General features: G+C 47.4%; 1 long non-coding RNA gene across 1 annotated transcript in view; it reads left to right on the top strand.

Moving 5' to 3' along the window:
- The window catches only part of LOC116100497, a 21,964-nt gene extending 18,444 nt beyond the window's left edge, over window positions 1–3,520 (top strand). The window contains exons 2-4 of the long non-coding RNA XR_004122601.1: window positions 646–727; window positions 1,186–1,505; window positions 3,203–3,520. This is a non-coding gene — a long non-coding RNA (uncharacterized LOC116100497). The remainder of the gene's footprint in view (window positions 1–645; window positions 728–1,185; window positions 1,506–3,202) is intronic.
- Window positions 3,521–6,069: the final 2,549 nt, after the last annotated feature.

The raw sequence follows: 6,069 nt of genomic DNA, 5'->3' as shown, positions 1-6,069 counted from the left end.
TGTTTTTAAATGTTAACAAATTCAGATAAATTGAAATCATGTATCTTTTCTCATCATAATGCAATAAACTTAAATCAATAAAAACAAACAAACAAACAAACAAAAAAAACCAGGGTCACAGAATTAGGAAGGTCAGAAGGAAGGAGGAGGAAGTGAGAGGATAGGGACAGGGGCTGGGGACATGGGCTGGAGGCGGGCAGGAATGGTGGCAAGTGTTCCTGACTTACAGGGGGGCACTGGGTCCTGGGAGTGTCACTCACATCCTGCTGCTCTGCAGAGGAGTCCCCAGCTCTGGGAACCTCTCTGCTGGCTGATATGACAGTGACTTCTTTGCTGTCACTTTTGCCTGCCTCATCTTCCTCAGATGAGTAGTCTCTTTTCCCAGAACCCCACACAGCCCAGGGGAGGGCTGGCCAGCTGAGCTTGAGGCCAGAGGGTCTGGGTGGAGGTCTGTGCTTTCTCTAGATTCAAGGCAGCACGAAGGTCCCTGTGTCATCCCTCACCTGGATAAACACATCCCTGCACCTCCCCAGCCTCGTTTTTTTCTCTCTTGTCTCTTTTAAGTGAGGGTGACAGTGACTCCCTCCCCCCCACACACACTGAGCAGTCTGGCTGGTGCTGAACAAATCTGACCTTTTCCTTCAGAGTGAAGACCTGCAGAGGGGTCACTGCCAAGATGGTTACTGCCAGGAACGAAACGCTGTCTAACCTGGAGCTTGTCTGAAAGGTGAGTGACAACCCTGCTGCCCACCACAGTTGTACTAAATCACCAACCCAGGAGGGGTACAGTGATATCCCTCAAGATGATGCAGAGATTTGAGTCCCTTCTAAGGGGATTCTACAGCTGGTTCCCACACACACTGTGTCAGCCCAGGGCTGGAGACATCTCATGTCCAGCTCCTTCCTTACTGGACAACCCACCCCAAGGCACCCAAGGTTTGTGCACCCACACCTAGGCTACACTTTACATCTGACTCTCCTTCACCTCCTTCCTCTCTGGAACTCTCCTCTTCATCATCCCTTGGCAATATTTGGAGCCAAGAGCTCCCCAATGTCTCCAAATAATACCTGTCTGCTGCAAACCTTGGACAGAGACCCTTTGGCTGCCATCTGATCTGAGCTCCCCCAGCCACATTTCAGTCCCTTCAGACCCAAACTCATGGAGCCTTGTTACCATCCCCACAGAGCCAGAGGGACCCTGGACATCCACCTTGGCCTCACAGGTCCGGAGATGTGTACTTTGCAGACAGGTCATCCCAAGCCTCAGCTTCTCTATCTGCTGAGTGAGGATGTTAGTGTTTCCTGGTATACTTTTGTGAGATTTCATGAAACTGGCCATCAGCAACAGAGAACCCAACATTACTATCATGAAATCCATATGAATGAACGCAAGAATGAACGAGGGCCCAGCTAGCATGTGGAATAAATACACGCAAGATGAAATGCCCAATGTCGATGTTTGCCTAGGATTCTCTTGGCTCTCTGAAAACTTCCAAGTACTAAAGGTACATAGTTCTTTCTTGAATTCCTTATCTCTGTTGACTTGTTCTTTGTTGGGGTCTGCGAATCACTGCACAAAGCATTCAGACACAGTTTTCAGTCAAACAGTGGTTTATTGAATGCACACCCTAAGACCCATCAATCAGGGACATCGTTCAGACTTGGGACCTGTAGCCAGAATTTTACAGAGCTTGTAAGTCTGAAATTCACGAACGTCTGTGCCAATTTATTCCACCAATCAGGACTTAGGGATAGGGGACTTCCTTAGGATCATGTCTTTGTTGTACACTTACCCTGTTCTCATTGGCTGGGTTATTCAGCTGTGGTGGGGGCCTTGCCTTGCCTAACACATCTTAACTCACCATCCAGGATGTCAGTTACCCTGTACATGTTTCTTTCTGTCAAGTAGGATGTTACTTCCCAAGGAGGTCTTTAAACTTTATTCTTCCCCTACTCAAAAAGGAAGATTTTTTTTTACTTCAAATAGTTTCTCATATTGGTGCAGGTGTCTCTCTAATCTTGGGGTCCATCCCAGGGGCAGCTTATAGAAGCGAAAACCATAAAAGCTCATATGTAAGTGCAGGAAGTGCCGCTGGGCTATTGGTTCAGGTCCAAGCTTATTGTGGCTAACTATACAAAGCAGTTCTAACTGACCTCTATTGTGATTGGTTTCTAAGAATACCAATGCAAAGAACATAACAGAATCTGCAATCAACTTGGGCATGAGAAAGTTTCCTAGTAACAGCAATTATGGCACATGACATAGTTTCCCTGTAACATCAGTAACAGCTCAAAATGGCTGGCTAGACAGGTAAATTTTTCAGGCTTTAACATTCTTTTTTTGTTTGTTTGTTTTTTGTTTTTTTGAGACAGGGTTTCTCTGTAGAGCCCTGGCTGTCCTGGAACTCACTCTGTAGACCAGGCTGGCCTCGAACTCAGAAATCCACCTGCCAGCCAGGCAGTGGTGGCCCACACCTTTAATCCCAGCACTTGGGAGGCAGAGGCAGGTGGATTTCTGAGTTTGAGGCCAGCCCGCTCTACACAGTGAGTTCAGAGACAGCCAGGGCTACACAGAGAGACCCTGTCTCAGGGGGAGGGGGGAGAAAAGAAAGAGGAACCTCACCAGGAGTCTACTGGGAAACAGACTTCACTAAGGTAAAGCCAGGAAAATCTTTTAGTGTTTATAGATACCCTATCAGGATGGACTGAGACATTCCCAACCAAGAAGGAAACTGCTGACACTAAGAAAGAAACCCACCGAGGAGATGGTAACTCCTTGGCTTGGGGCCTGACAGTGGAGCAGCTTTCACCTCTCATGTTAGCCAAACTTTAGCAAACACATTGGGGGCAAAGTGGAAACTTCCATGTGCATATCACCCCCAAAGTTCAGGCCAGTAGAGAGGATGACCTTAACTAAATTAACATTAACTAAATTAACCTTAGAAACTGGCGATGACTGGGTGTCTCTCCTTCCCTTCATTTTCCTCAGGGTTAGGAACACTTCTTATGTAGATGGAATAACCCCTTATGAGATGTTTGGGAGGCCCCCTCCCACCCTTCCACATGTCAAGGCAGATTTGCTAGCTGAGATTTCTGATTATGGTATCCTTAAGTCAATCCAGGCATTCTAGAGGTTCCAGACTGGACTACATGTCTATGTTCGACACCTACATGCTCACCGATCACCCCTCATTGTTTCCAGCCCGTTGATTTAGTGCTGACTGAGAGACACCGTGCCTTGGCCCCTCAGTGGAAGTGACCCTAAACTGTGATCCTGACGACACCCACAGTAGTCGAGGCTGATGGGATCCAGACCTGGATCCACCGTTGCCATTTGAAGCCTGCTCCTTAGAAACAACAGGACTCAACCCAACGATGGCCTGTCCAGTCTCATCCACAGGACCCACTGAAGCTAAGGATAGTAGGTGAGAGAAACCGATGGACGGCACAGCCACACTCAAAGGGCCCTCTAAAGATAAGACTTGTAGATTGACTAGTAAACTTTGCCTTATACTTACTAGCACAGGTGAGACTTAATAACTATAAGCCAAACTTACGGAAGCTGCTGATACTAAAATGGGCAGAGTCATGACTGATTTACTCATGATTGTTCTCAGTCCCCAAAATTGTCATAGAACTTTGTAAATTGTGGCTAGAACTAAGCATCAAGCTTCAAAATGCTCACATTCAGCAGCCTTTGACTTATGCTGTCATGGCTGGGCCACAACACGCTGCCTGGAAACAAGAGGCCTCTTTTTCCCCCCTTCCTTTTTTTTGAGAGAGGGTCTGTGTAGCCATGGCTGTCCTAGAACTTGCTCTGTAGGCCAGGCTGCCCTCAGACTCAAGAGATCCTCCTGTCTCTTCCTCCCAAGTGCTGGAATTAAAGGTGTGTACCACCTCCCCCCAACCCCCACTAAGGAGAGGCTTTTATTTAGACACTGGCACCTGCACTAATTTGCACCTGTATTGGTGTAGCCTTTTTTTTTTTTTTTTTTTTTTAACATTTTGTGAATTGTGTCTCAGTATTTTCCACTGTTAATTCTGTACCAAACTCAGAGATCCCCCTGTCTCTGCCTCCCAGCTGCTGGGATTAAAGGCGTGAACCACCACCATCATCAGGCTACTTTCTGAGTCTTATAGACTCTCTCTTAGCAGTTCTTGAGTCTTAAAAGTTGGAGGAAATGGGGGGCTGGAGAGATGGCTCAGAGGTTAAGAGCACTGACTGCCCTTCCAAAGGTCCTGAGTTTGGATCCCAGCCAACCACATGGTGGCTCACAACCATCCGTAATGAGATCTGACACCCTTTTCTGGTGCATCTGAAGACAGCTACAGTGTATTACGCAGGAGTGAGCAGGGCAAGGAGAGGTCCTGAGTTCAATTCCCAGCAGCTAGATGATGGCTCACGGCCATCTGTACAGCTACAGTGTACTCATACACATAAAATAAATAAAATAAATCTTTAAAAAAAAAAGTTGGAGGAAATGGCTACACAACAGACAGAAAGACTTACCCTGAATGCTGGTGCCGCCACACAAGGGCAGGGGCCAGGATGAAATAAAGTGAGAAAGCAGTAAAGATACCAGGGCATCACACTCCCTCTGTTTCTTGCTCTGAGTTTACTCTGCATGATAGACCAAACCCTCGGAAGCCAGGAGCCAAAAGAGATTCTTCTTTCTTTTGGTTGTTTGTGTCAGTTTTTTGGCCATAGTGATGGAAATCTAATTAAACACCACATGGTTTTCTCCCCAAAACAGTGAGGGGCTGGGACCAAGCTTAGTCATAGAGCTCTGCCTAGAATCCTCCACTGAGGAGAATGTGTTGAGGACTGAAGAGATGGCTCAGAAGAGTGATTACTGGTCTTGAGGACCCAAGTTTGGTTCCTAGTAGCCATGTTGGACTCCTCACAACCACCTGTAATGTCAGCTCCAGAGGCTCTGACTGCCACTCTGCTGGTATCCATATCACATGGCTTATGGAAGGATGGACAAAGGTGTTTGATCCTGGACCTGGGATAAGAGTCTGAGGTGCATCTTTTACATACCAAAGCAGACCTACCCTCCATGTTCTCCCAGCATCCCTCAGTCCCTACCTGGCACACCCTGCCCTCAACCCTGAACTGTCCTGCGCAGGGGCTGGGCTGCCTTTCCTCCAGAGGCTCTTCTCTATATAATCCAGGCATTTTGATCTCTCCCTCTCTCTTCTCCTCTTCTCTCTCTATGCTTGTCCTTTTCTCTCTCCCTCCCCTACTACCCCCTTCCTCATGGTGACTTCCCTGGTCACCATGATCCTTGGGGGCCAGTAAACTCACCTGAGAGCAGCTTCCCAATAAATCTGCCTTTAATCTAATATAATCTGTGTTAAAATTGGCTCATCTTACTGGCAGTGTTGAAATAACATCACTAGGCAGCTGAAGGATGGAATCATGGATGGATGAATGGAAGCATGGATGGGTGGAAGCATGGATAGATGGAAGCATGGATGGATGATGGATGGATGGAAGCATGGATGGATGATGGATGGATAGAAGCATGGATGGATGGAAGCATGGATGGATGATGGATGGATGGAAGCATGGATGGATGGAGCATGGATGGAGCATGGATGGATGATGGATGGATGGAAGCATGGATGGATGGAGAATGGATGGAAGCATGGATGGATGATGGATGGATGATGGATGGATGGAAGCATGGATGGATGATGGATGGATGGAAGCATGGATGGATGGAAGCATGGATGGATGATGGATGGATGGAAGCATGGATGGATGATGGATGGATGGAAGCATGGATGGATGATGGATGGATGGAAGCATGGATGGATGGAAGCATGGATGGATGGAGCATGGATGGAAGCATGGATGGATGATGGATGGAAGCATGGATAGATGATGGATGGATGGAAGCATGGATAGATGATGGGTGGATGGAAGCATGGATGGATGATGGGTGGATGGAAGCATGGATGGATGGAGCATGGATGGATGGAAGCATGGATGGATGATGGATGGAAGCATGGATAGATGATGGGTGGATGGAAGCATGGATGGATAGATGGATGGTGGGTGGG

Source organism: Mastomys coucha, unplaced genomic scaffold, assembly GCF_008632895.1.
Source record: "Mastomys coucha isolate ucsf_1 unplaced genomic scaffold, UCSF_Mcou_1 pScaffold21, whole genome shotgun sequence".
Classification (NCBI taxonomy): Eukaryota; Metazoa; Chordata; class Mammalia; order Rodentia; family Muridae; genus Mastomys; species Mastomys coucha.
Note: the sequence above shows the minus strand (reverse complement) of the source record. Positions and strands in the feature narration are given on the sequence as shown.